Below are 13,533 nucleotides of genomic sequence, written 5' to 3'. Positions count from 1 at the left end.
TGTGTGTGTGAGAGAGAGAGAGAGAGAGAGAGTACTTGTGTGTGTATGTGCATGCGTGTGTGTGCATGCGTATGTGTGTGTGTTAAATTGGAATTTTTGTTGGAAATAGCTTAAATAATGTAAACATTATTATGATATACTCAATGTCTGTATGTTGTTAAACGCTCTGAACCTTTGGTACTTTATCAAGGTAGGTCCCTTTAAGATGTACTGTGTTTAAAAACACAGTTTACCACATAACTAGGCAAAATGAAATCGCCCCGCAAGTGAAAGAGAGTGACAAATAACGATATTCTGCGGTCAAAAAGTTCTCTAATTCTGTTTTCCTTGCGCAACGCATATGCACATCAGCAAATAGCTTTAATGTTATTTATATACATACATCTGGTGAGGACGCATGGCCTAGTGCTTAGGGTGTTGCGCTCATGATCGCGAGGTCATAGTTTCAATTCCTGGACCGGATTGTGCGTTGTATTCTTGAGCAAAACACTTCAACTCGCGTTGACCTTCGATTACTTCGACACCTGACGTGCGGCACACGGTTTACCTATTCAGGCAACGCCGATCTGATGCCGGAAATGAGCTAATGTATGAACAAGCACATACATTTGACCGCAATAGCCACATCATTTATGATAGGTTGTTTCTGGCTTTGGGCAAAAGAAAATACAGGAGGATCAGTTAATTATAATTTTATTCCAAATATTTCCCTCTCAGATTCACACACTTATGGCAGGTCCTTCAGTTTTTTTAAATCCTGTAAGAGAACTCGGAAGGTTGGGCCTCCAACCAGACCTTTCGCGATACACTTAAAGCCAGGAACTTTTTAGCATCTCCTCGTATGTACAATGGTTTGCAGTGCTATTCTCTGTGTACACGATATATTTGTAAGTCGCGGGGTTTTGGGTTTTTCTTATTATTCTTAATGTGCCTACCATTATAGTGATAATTTCCAGTTCCACTACATTCAAATTATTACTATTTCCGGGTCCTTATGACTGGATAAATAATGCATTTCTTTGAGGGATACATTATCATCTAATGGTAATAACATGTAGATTATGAAATTTTTTTTTACCTGGTGGTCCTTGAGAACATTATTTCTTCTATTAACCTCGATCTCCCTGTCTATGTGTATATCCCAGAATACAAATATGGCTAATTTATTATTAGCAGCGATCTTGCCTGGTGGTATGTTTATACTATCTATTTTCTGTCTATGTTTCCTAACGTCCAGTGTATGTAGACCCCAGCTCTGCCATGCCTATATATGTATTCTTCCTGGGTTTAGAAACTGAACAGACAATGTGGTAAATTGTCTCTTACCTTTCTCCACACACAGGAATATTTTGAATATTCATCGTTTTAATTTGGAAAAGAAATGAGGCTTGTCACTAAACATTTTTGTATATTTCATAAATTATATTGTAAATATTCGCTTACTTATGTAAAACATGTTTTCGTCGACTAGTTTTCATGCCCCAAAGAATTTTAACAAACAAAAGGAAAAAATACAGCAGTTAAATAAGCAAACAGACATTTTTATTACATATAAAAATGCTACAAATAACAACTAACAAAGATGAAAGCAACCAAAGCTGTAAATGCTTTACGGTATTGCCTTCCAAAAAGAAATTCTGAATATTGTTTGATTCGCACAAAAAAAAGTATGCGTAGAAAGCATGTCACGAAATCTTCAACCTCCTTGCCTATTAATTTTATCGAAGACAAAGCATGTAGATGCGTGATATAGTTTTGCTTATCAAAAAGCAGAAGTGTTTTCAGTATGCTCTCAAAGGGCAGTCGAAAGATCTTCTGGCTAATATAAGGACAACTGTGGTTTTCATCGATCGAAGAAAGGACATGTTAGACAAAATGCTTCGTCTTCGAAGCTGGGGACGCGGCGAAGTGATAGATTGAGTTAGTGTATGACACATTTGCCCACAAGCCCCTGTCGCAATATACTGCACAGTACAACACGAGGATCACTCCAGTGTCATTGGTAGTAATAATGACTCATGGCTCCTCATCCCTTTTTTTTGGTGCAGTCTAGGAAGATTGTGGGAAAAAAAGTAATCCAAAATGACATGGCTTGTGGGAACTGCATGGATATACACGTATTGATGTTTCCCTCCCTGTAGAACCCATAGCCATACTAAACTTGTACACGATTGTGGGCGCAGAAAAACCCGATACAAATAGCGACGCAGGGCAAGTAAGGCTAGCAGTTACTCATGCAGTATTAAAAACAATTACCTGAGTGTTTTTATACTGAGGACGTGGAAAGAGAGGGAAAGAGGAGAGAAATTAATAGAATCGGCAGCGACAAGACAAAAAAAAAAAAAAGACTGATGGCTTCCCGCCCCAAAACAAAAGACTGTTCCAAGCGCTGAGGGTGATAAAAATAACTCGCTTAATCCTCGACACCAGCTGTTGGTGACCTCATTCTCACTTTTATGGGGAGAGGATTGTTAAGATGGAGGGATTATTAAGATGAAGCTATATGGTGTGCTACCGGAGCCGGACAATCTGGTGGGTTATGGCGTGCATTATCCTGAAGGGAGGTGACACCTGTAAATTAAAAAATATAGACCGAAAAATTGTTCCAGAACAGGACTGAAGATTCTATTATAGGTGAAGCCAGAACACTTGTAAAACTACATGATCTAATTCAACTTCCGAAAAAGGTAGAACGGTGCATAACAGTGGAAGGCTGAAAACGTGAGGTGTAGTCGTCCTTTGTCAAGTACGTTTCCTTCAGCTCGTCTCTCTGACGGAGCTGCGATTTTGGAAGAAGCGGAAACCAAGACAAGGTGCTTAGTATCTGGAATGCTGTCAGATTCCCATAGACCTCTACTAGTTGGGCAATGTGGTCGGTAGAACTTCCACTATTACATTCTTTACTAGAGTAGTAGTGGGGAACTGGAATTACATTTTCAGGGAAACCCAGGAGTCATCTGGCTGGTCTCTTCTCGAGAACTTGTGTACCAGGGTCTATGGATAATTTCCAGAAATCTCTGGCATGGCATTGCTGCCGAGGGGGATTGCAGATTCAGGATAAACTGTACAGGCACAGAAATGTTGCTGTTTGCCGAGTGAATAAACCGTTCTGTATGCTCTCGTTCAGCGTTCGAAAATTGCTGATGGAAGATGTTTTCGCATGTAGAACACATCTGGATGTCAGCTGAGTTCATCGTGAAGATTACCCTATCACTCTTCTGTACCTTAGAAAGGCCAGTAAGTTTCCCCCTTTCAGGAAACGATGGGGAACGAAGTTGTATGGCGGACAAGACAGAAAAGGACTGACCATAGACACTTTCCTTTCCGATTAGACTCTCGCTAGCTTGCCAAGATTCATTTGCAAAAGAAAATGAGCGTAGAAAGGGGATACGTTGAAAGCTAAGTTAGAGTAGTAAAGTTGGCCACCGGAAACGGACATACACCAAGTATGCTCCTGCATGCTAAGAAACAGCAAATGAGAAAACGCACTTGTCCCTGGTAGTCTAGGCCAATGAATTTTTATGGCGTTTTCTTGATTGACCCTAACCAGTTTTGGAGAATTTTGTTAAAATTTAGTCATTTTTTGTTATTGTTTTTTAATACCATTTAATTAAACCCTTACTAAATTTTGCATTTTCGTCATTTTATTAATGTCTTTGTTTTTTTTTTGTTGTTTTGAGGCCATGTAGCAAATAAAGAAATCATTATCATCTGAGATTTCATTAGAATGCTTTGTTGTTGTTGTTGTTGATGATGGCGTTGTTGTTTAATACCCAAATATGTCATTGCAGGAGTTTTGTGAAAAGACTTACCACCAATATGTTGAAATCCGGGGAGCAATTTAAAATTTTTAATGACATACATTGCTAACAATAGATACGCACCTACACACATATTAACCAAGAAACACGCACTCACGCACACAAACACACGCACACACACACACACTCACACACACACACACACACACACACACACACACACACACACACACACACACACCTTGTGATTATGGTGATTAATGAGTTTTATCACCCGTGCTTTCGGTCACTAACTTGATATATGTCACCTGACATTAGGAATACGTATGTATACGTGTGTGCGTGCATGTGTGTGCGTGTGTGTCTGCGTGTGTGTGTGTGTGTGTGTGTGGTTCGTTGGGTGTTTGGGTGGTAGCTGGATGGTTGCAATAGGGTGTATACGATTTAAGAGTGTTTGTGTAGATGTTATATCATGTGCGTGTATTTGTCCAATCATAATTGTATATGCTCATGTGTTTGGGTATGAGTGCGCTTGTGTGTGTGTGTGTTTGTGTGTGTATATATTATATGTGTGTGCGTGTGCGTGTGTTTCGTTTTGTTTGTATGTGTTTGTGTTTTGTATATGTTTTTGTGTGTATTATGTGCTTGTCTGTGACCGCGCGCGGTCTTTGCGAGTATAGGTGTGTTGTTTAACACCAGACCAGTCCTGGCTGGCGAAGACCTATGATCAAAAAGACATTCCAACCATGACTAGCCTGTCTTTATTTCCTTTGACGCAATCTCCTCATAAAGGAAACAAAAAAAAACCGAGAAAAAGAATACGGAGTGAATGTTTGGAGAGAAAGATAAAAGAGAGAAAGTATGTCTGTGAAGATGTTGCGTGTATGTATGTGCATGTGCGTGTGTGTGTGTGTACATATGTATGCGTGTGAGTGTGTGTACGCATGTATGTGCGTGTGCGCGTACGCGCGCCCTCCCACGTATGAATGTACGTGTATGTAAACATTGACGGTAATGGGGTAGTGATTTCTAAACAATGTGCGGTAAATGGTATCTTGGTGCGGCGTGACAGATAAGACCATTCTAATGACTGAGCATTAAAAAAACAAACAAACAAATAACAACAACAAAAAGAAATAAAAAGAAAACACAAACCAAAAAATACAAAAGAAAAAACCTGATTTTGTCATATTCAGGTATGATATGTAATAGTTTTCTGGATTTTTGCCAAAACATCTAATTTAAAAGTTGTTTTTTTCCCCTTTCTATTTGATACGCGTCAATTATTTTTGTCTTATTTTATCTCCTTTGATCTTCTGCCTGCTACGAAGGTAAAATAGTTCAGCAAAACTGAAAGGATTTTTCAGTCCATCCAAAAAATGCCCCCAAAACACAAACAAAAACAAAAACAAAAGCAAAAAAAAAAGAAAAGACAAATTGGTAGAAAACAAGAAGTCAGAATATCATGCAATATTTTTCCGTCTAGGGCGGCGAGCTGGCAGAACCGTTAGCACGCCGAGCGAAATGCGTAGCCGTATTTCGTCTGCAGTTACGTTCTGAGTTCAAATTCTGCCGAGGTCGATTTTGCCTTTCATCCTTTCGGGGTCGATTAAATAAGTACCAGTTACGCACTGGGGTCGATATAATCAACTTTATCCGTTATTTTTCAGTGTCCGGAGATATCTGAAATGTGGGTTTATTTTGAATACCTGTTGTCCGGCGAAGGAAGAGTACGGCTATCGACTGAGTCAATTATAAAAATTGACCCACCAGAAGTTTTAACAAACGAAGGTAAGGATTGTTTTCTCACGCTTGCATCATCCGGTCCCCATATCACCATATTTAAGGATTGCCCTTTCCAGTTCCTTGCTTCCATCTTGGTGGCAAGACTGCAGCTACTATCCAAGCCACGTCGACGTCTGGGGGGATTCCCTCTACGTTGACCCTTATAGCTCTCCTTCCACCATATATTGGCAACGTCGCTACTTCCTAGTTCTTTAATATTGTTGACGAGTTCAAACTTGCACTGCCTACATCATTAAATTGGACTTCAATTGTACCAAATTTACTGCCTCTTGTTAAATACCTAGTATCCTTCCATATGGGACTTAGTTTCCTCTCCACTTGGGTCGTCGTCATCTCTTTAATTCTTCTTTCGGTCACTGAGTGTGTTTTATACACTACCGTGCATCTCGTTATTTTATCAATTATCTCCACTGACGCGGTTACTTCCACCTTTGTTCCGTCCCTTTTCATCATCTTGGAGTATTTCTTCCACTCATCCAAATCCATATTACTTTCTGCTACTTTAGCCACTTCTACGAAGCTTCTTTCATTCCTGTTGATCCACGAGGTGTCCGACTGCTCAGAATCGGACACCTCAGTAATAAAAGACATGTGATGCCTCCTCAATTTTTGTGCACAAGGCCTTAGGGTGAATGCTGCTGCATATATTGAGGTTCTGGATAAAGTCATTAAGCTTTGGATCAACAGTATATGCAATGGAAGGCCTTGTTTTTTAACAAGATTCTGCACCATCACACAAGGCTCAAATGATACAAGAATGGAAGGCCGAAAATTTGTATGATCACATTTGGCTTCCTAATTCTCCAGATCTCAATCCACTGGGTTAATATGTATGGAGCATCGTTGAGAAAAATGTCAATGAACACCCCCATAACACCAAAGATTCTTTGAAAGCCGCCATGGTTCAAGTCATGTCCGATATGAACAAGAGCCGTTTAATCGAGCTTGTAAACGATTTTGACCTCACGTAGAGGTAGTTATTGATGCTTATGGTGGTTTTATTGAATGAAATTATGAAATTGATACGCTGGACAAAAAGAAAAAAAAGATTTATTGTCTGCTAACCAGACAAATGGTGCTGTACCAAACTAAATTGAGTACGCTGATTCCGAATCTGGACTCAGAATTGCTGCAGCAGGTCAGGATTTTGAGTTATGCGCATAATTATATATTAAAACTATATTTAGAATCAAGAATAGTTAAGTTCAAGGTAAATAATTATTATCACAGTATATTAGTACTGTATATAGTAAATTTATGTTCCAGTCAAATAGTATTATAATATAATGGTACACAGCATATTTATGTTAAGAGAATACTCACTTTATTTTTGATATACTCAGCTCAGAAATGTTTGAGACACTTGCACTCGGGTTTATGCGTTATGCTGGTCTACTGTTGTAGGAACCAGCTGTAGTCACCCATCATGTGTGGGTTGAACCGGCCTTGAAATCTTGTTTCCATCTCAGATATGTCCTGGTGGAACCTCTCACCATGCTCATCACCAAGGGTACCAATATTCATTGGAAAAAAATCAAGATGAGTATGCAAGAAGTACATTTTAAGGGATATTCGGCATCCCATTCTTTCATATGCTATTAGCATGTTGTTTATTAAATCAGCATAGTTTTCAGCCCTATGGTTTTCAAGAAAGTTCTGTACAACTAACACAAATGAATCCCAAGTTCCACTGGATTCAGTTTACCTCTGAATTTGCTATCAGATATCAATTCTCTGATCTCGGGTTCAATGAAAATGCTTGCTTTCTGTTTTGCGTCACATTTTCTCTGCACTAAATTTTGATTTTAGGTACTAGAAGCTACAACAACCGTGTGTCATTGCTTTTACGAAGCTTTTCATAAGGCCGAGTTTGATGTGAAGGGGTGGAAGGAAGATGTTTTATGGGTCTACTAGTGGCATATGCTGCACATTGTACCAAGCAACTACGCGCCCATCTCTTTTAGGCCAATCTTTTACAGTGTAATGATTGCTGTCATCGCAGCTGTTCCAAACACTCAAGAAGTACATATTTTTGGTATATCCCAGATGCAGTCCTAGGAGGGAGAAAATCACCTTTAAATCACCGCAAATATTCCACTTATGAACTGAGTAATTATTTCCTTTCAGAATGAATTCCATCGATTCATAAGTTTCTTCTATACCGATAATATAATCCACAGGAATAGAAAGATTTCATTAAAATTATGTACCAACACGGCTTTGAGGCTAACCTTACTCTAGTCTATAAACAATCTCTATTCGTTTGACACATACACGTGTCCTAGCTTTTGCATGCGTGCATTAACGTCAGTACAGAAACAAGCATTATTTTCTTGCTTGAAAAAGACAGTTAAGCCTTTATGGCGAGAACGGAAAATGGAAATTTTCATACCTTGCTGTAGAAGATTCTGTTGTTGTAGTTTGGGTCCCAAAACTTCTGCCCTCTCCTTTGACAATGCTAGGTCTCTTACTAAGTCGTTCAAATTTTCTTGATTAAACTAGCCTGGCTCATTTTTCTTAGAATCAACTACGTTCTCTTCGTCGATAAAAGAATCAGGGGTTCATCGTGTGATGTGTCAAGATTTTCAAGTGAAGCATATGAGAGGGAAACTGGGACAGGGTTCTCGAAGTCATGTGGGACAGGTTTTAGCGCTGACTTATAATCTGCATACATAATTTACGCTTTGGTCTTCTTTGAGAAACCACTAATATTAGTTATGTAAAGGTAACAATCAGAGACATGATTGGTTGGCTCATGTTATACCATTGGTACAGCAAAAGGCTTTCCCTTCTGTTTTCCATTCAACTACTGCGTAAACCCCGAGTAACACATGGTGCAGCATATATGAAGTGTTCATCTCTTGTCTTGATCCCCAAATTTACACCCGAAATAATATTTATAGGCAGTTTTTAATTTGGTGGTAAGGTTCTTCTGCTGGTTATGCGGGAAAAATTTCCCACAGACATAATAAAAGTTGCCTGGGTGATTCACACTGCCTCTCCTATTCATGATCGAACACAATGAACACAGTTAAAACAGTAATCACGCAGAGGAGAGATACACACTCCACACGTGACATCAGCGCAAATGACACTGAGAGTTACCAAGAACAAACTCAAGTATTCGGCGCTTGCATACAATATGTCAGTTCCATTTATTGTTAAGCTAAATAATGAACTTTCTCATCCTTTGTTTTATTGCTGTTATTTCTTTAATTTTGAATTAGTACCGATTTCATTCTAGCAAATTTTATCATACGGCCTATATCTAGCCAAAAGTATAGTTATGATCTTGCGCATGCGCATAACTCAAAATAATTACATGCTAGAACAATTATGAGCACAGACTCGGAATCAGCATCCTCAATTTAGTCTAAAACATATGCTTTTACCCCAGTAGCAAAATCTTTGCTGTCCAGTGTAATTTAACTTTACGTTTATGTTATTTTAATAAAAATACAGTTTTTTCCTGTTATTATAAAAGCATATTTTTAAAACCGTAAATCTGTAAATCTCTCCTCAAATATTGTCTGTACCCTGTATCTATCTATCTATCTATCTATCTATCTATCTATCTATCTATCTATCTATCTATCTATCTATCTATCTATCTATCTATCTATTGTATAAAGGGTCGTATGTAAGGCCAAAGCAATGTGAAGTACATGCAAGGTAAATCACAAGAAAACAAATATGTGAATTAATGTAGACTTACCTTGTATTCAATATTTCGGGGTTATGACCCCATTTTCAAGAAATTGACGAATGTTGCACATTGACAACATTCGTCAATTTCTTGAAAATGAGGTCATAACCCCGAAATATTGAATACAAGGTAAGTCTACATTAATTCACATATTTGTTTTCTTGTGATTTACCTTGCATGTACTTCACATTGCTTTGGCCTTACATACGACTCTTTATACAACATATTCTACACAATACTTCATAGTAATTATTCCATATGATATATATATATATATATATATATATATATATATATATATAAATATATATATTTGCATATATATGTATATATATGTGTGTGTGTGTCTTTGTGTCTGACCCCAGTACCATTTGGTAATCGGTGTTGGTGTGTTCACGTATCCGTAACTTAGAGGATCAATAGGAGATATCGATAGAATAAGTACCAGACTTTAACAAAAATAAGTACTAGAGTCAATTCGTTCGAGGCGGTGCTCCAGCATGCCCGCAGTCTAATGACGAAAACAAGTAAAAGATAAGATAAAAGATAAGTGCATGTAGATGTGCATGTCGGAACGTCTACGGGAGTGATGGCGCTCTGCTTAGTCACTCATTGTAACCCTTCCTTTCCTAGATTTTCCGATCCTGTTTCAGTCTATTCTCACCTTTATCCGTTCCAGTACTCACCTATACATACAACTATCACAACACTAAGGGAACATTTCTCACCATTATTTCCCTCTTACTTTCTCAACTCTGATGAATTTGGACAAAGCTGTGCCATGCTCGAAATGAAACATATCAACATCTTGTAAATTGTCTGTAACCTTTCAAGGGCTCAGCTGAACAAATGGAACCTAGTGCTTATTGTTTTAAATCTGATATTTATTCTGTCGGTCTCTTTTGCCGAACCACTAGACTAGAGGAAAGTAAACAAACTAACATTAGTTATTAAGCGGTAGGAGGCGGTAACGAACACACACACACACACACACACACACTCACATGTATATATATATATATATATATATATATATATATATATATACAGGTTTCCACACAGTTTCCGTGTACGAAATTCACTCACGTGGCATTGGTCGGTCCGAAACTACAGTAGAGGACATTTGCCGAAAGTGTTACGAAGTGGGTTTGAATCCGAAACCACTTTGTCTCAATGGCCATGGTTGCACCTATAAAACCTTTTAAAGTAAGACGGAACAGTCATGAATTAAATGTTTTTGCTTATGTATGCTCTATCAGGATTGAACAACAACAACAACAACTACTACAACGATAACAACAACAACAACAACAACAACAACAACAACAATAATAATAATAATAATAATAATGATAATAACAACAATGACAATAATAATAATAACAATGACAATAATAACAATGACAATAATAACAACAACAATAATAATAATAATAAGAAGAACTACATTCTTAAAATTCCTCACCGACAATCAACGGCAATAAATCGAGCAAACAAAGAAAGACGAATAAGAAGTCAGATATCTGCTCAAATCACGACGTAATTTCTTAAAAAAAAAAGAAAAAGAAGGCCGCGTTGGGTTGATAGTGTCCTGGAGTCGGGGACAAGTTCTCTTTGCTTAATCAGAACTGACTTGTCAAGAAAGCAAAAATACATATTTAGCAATCCTACCACCGCTACAAAACATTCTTTCACCTGATACTGATACATTTCTGTGGGTTTATTTTATCGATATACATCCTTACAAGATGCTTTCTATGGATGAATACAGCAAGTTCAAGGCTTTCAACAGTATATTTGTGTTGAATATGATATACAGAATGCTATGTTGAATCAATAGTGCTTCCATCACTAATAACGAAATTTAACTTATCATTGCCGCTGTGGATCACAGATATACCTATATCACGTGATTTCTAATTTTGAAATATTTCTCTTAGTTCTCATTAGTAGGTCTCACTGGTGCCAAGATTAAATTTATACTCGCTTCGTCGTGTCTGTCAAAATCGTTGAAAGACCAGCGCCAAATTCAAACGATATTAGTGTATAATTATACATAAATAAAGATGTGGTAAGTAGCTTGTGTACCAACCACATGGTTCCGGGTTCAGTCCCACTGCGTGGCACCTTGGGCAAGTGTCTTCTACTATAGCCTCGGGCCGACCAAGGCCTTGTGAGTGGATTTGGTAGACGGAAACTGAAAGAAGCCCGTCGTATATATGTATATATATATATATTATATATATATAATATATATATATATATAATTAAAAGGGCGGACAACAGGCTGCTTCGCCACATACCGAAGGAATTAGAAATGGCAGTCAAAGACTGTTTTTTCCATTTTCTACAAGTGGAGATTCCATATACCACGAACCCTGCGATTCACATACGCAAAATCGGAGTAGCAAATAAACGAAAACAATCTCTTACCGTTAATGGTGAACATGTTTCTAGATCACAAGCTCGAAAATAGCTTGATTTCCTTCGTCAACACCATATTCGATAGATTTACCAAATGCCACAAGCCCTCACCTCTGACCAAGCGACATCAGATAATGGAATCTCCACTTGTAGAAAATGGAAAAAACAGTCTTTGACTGCCATTTCTAATTCCTTCGGTATGCGGCGAAGCAGCCTGTTGCCCGCCCTTTTAATTATTTTTACTATATACTGAACTTTACAGAAGTTCCTGACGATGAATTTGTCATATTTACACACCGAAATTTACCGGTAAATAATTGTTGGTTATATGAAAAACCACTGAAAAATTATTTACCATTTTTATTTTATTATATATATATGTATATATATATATATGGTCAAGAAAGAGAGTGAGAAATTTGGGCTGTACCTCAATGTTAAGAAAACGAAGGTCATGTCAACAGCAGCCACAACAAACATCAGCATCAAGATCGATAATGAAGAGATCGAAGTGGTTGATGATTTCATTTTCCTTGGCTCCAAAATAAATCGAGATGGTGACTGCACTCCAGAAATAAGACGGCGGATAGTACCAGGCAGAGAGGCAATGGTCAGCATGAGCAGGGTCTGGAAGAGTAGAGACATCAGACTCGCTACCAAATACAGATTGGTGAATGCAATTGTCTTCCCAATAGCAACATATGGATGCGAAACCTGGACACTAAAGAAAGCTGACCAGAAGAGAATTAATGCATTCGAGCTTTGGTGTTGGAGAAGACTTTTACGGATTCCATGGACAGCGAGGCTCACCAGTGGAGAAGTTCTTAAGCAGATCAGGCCGAAAATGTCGCTAGAAGCTAGGATCACCAAGCATAGATTGGCATATTTCGGTCATATTATGCGGAGAAAATCCCTGGAAAAGGACATCATGCTCGGAATGGTCAGTGGCAAGAGAGGAAGAGGCCGACCAAGAACCCACTGGCTTGACACAATCAAGAGTGATACCGGAATGGACATAGCCAATCTGAAAGAAGCGGCCCAGGATAGAACTGACTGGAGGACACTGATCCAACGAGTAACCGAGAGTCGACTTCGACTGAGCGGATAGATAGATAGATGTATGTATGTGTATATGTTTGTGTGTCTGCGTTTGTCCCCCCAGCATCGCTTGACAACCGATGCTGGTATGTTTACGTTCCCGTAACTTAGCGGTTCGGCAAAAGAGACCGATAGAATAAGTACTAGACTTACAAAGAATAAGTCCTGGGGTCGATTTGCTCGACTAAAGGCGGCGCTCCAGCATGGCCACAGTCACATGACTGAAACAAGTAAAAAGTAAAACAAGTAAAAAGTAATATTGTTATTATTATTAATAAATAATAACAATAATATAAATGGCCAGCTAGCATTAAAGCCAAAAAGGCAAATTCATAAATTTATAGTTAATTATCAATTATAATTGAGGGTACAAGATATAGGTATATATGTGATCCTCACTTGCGACTTTCAACCGCAATGGTAAGTTAAATCTTGCCCGTTCCTCGATTTTCATCAGCCTGTTGAATTTTCAGTGAAATGGTGGCTTATTTGAGAAGTTTTCGACTTTTATTTCTACCACCGCTAGTACTTCGTCTATCCTCAATCAATAATTAATTATAATTATATATATATATATATATATATATATATATATATATATATATATATATATATATATATATATATATATATATGTATATTGGCAGGGCTTACTGCTAGGGAGTCGGCCGTATGCTAGAAATAGACCATCAACGATCAGACTACAAGGAAATTCTCTAGAGGAAAAATACAGCGAAC

Source organism: Octopus sinensis, linkage group LG18 (assembly GCF_006345805.1).
Source record: "Octopus sinensis linkage group LG18, ASM634580v1, whole genome shotgun sequence".
Taxonomy (NCBI): domain Eukaryota; kingdom Metazoa; phylum Mollusca; class Cephalopoda; order Octopoda; family Octopodidae; genus Octopus; species Octopus sinensis.
This window is presented reverse-complemented; position numbering follows the sequence as displayed.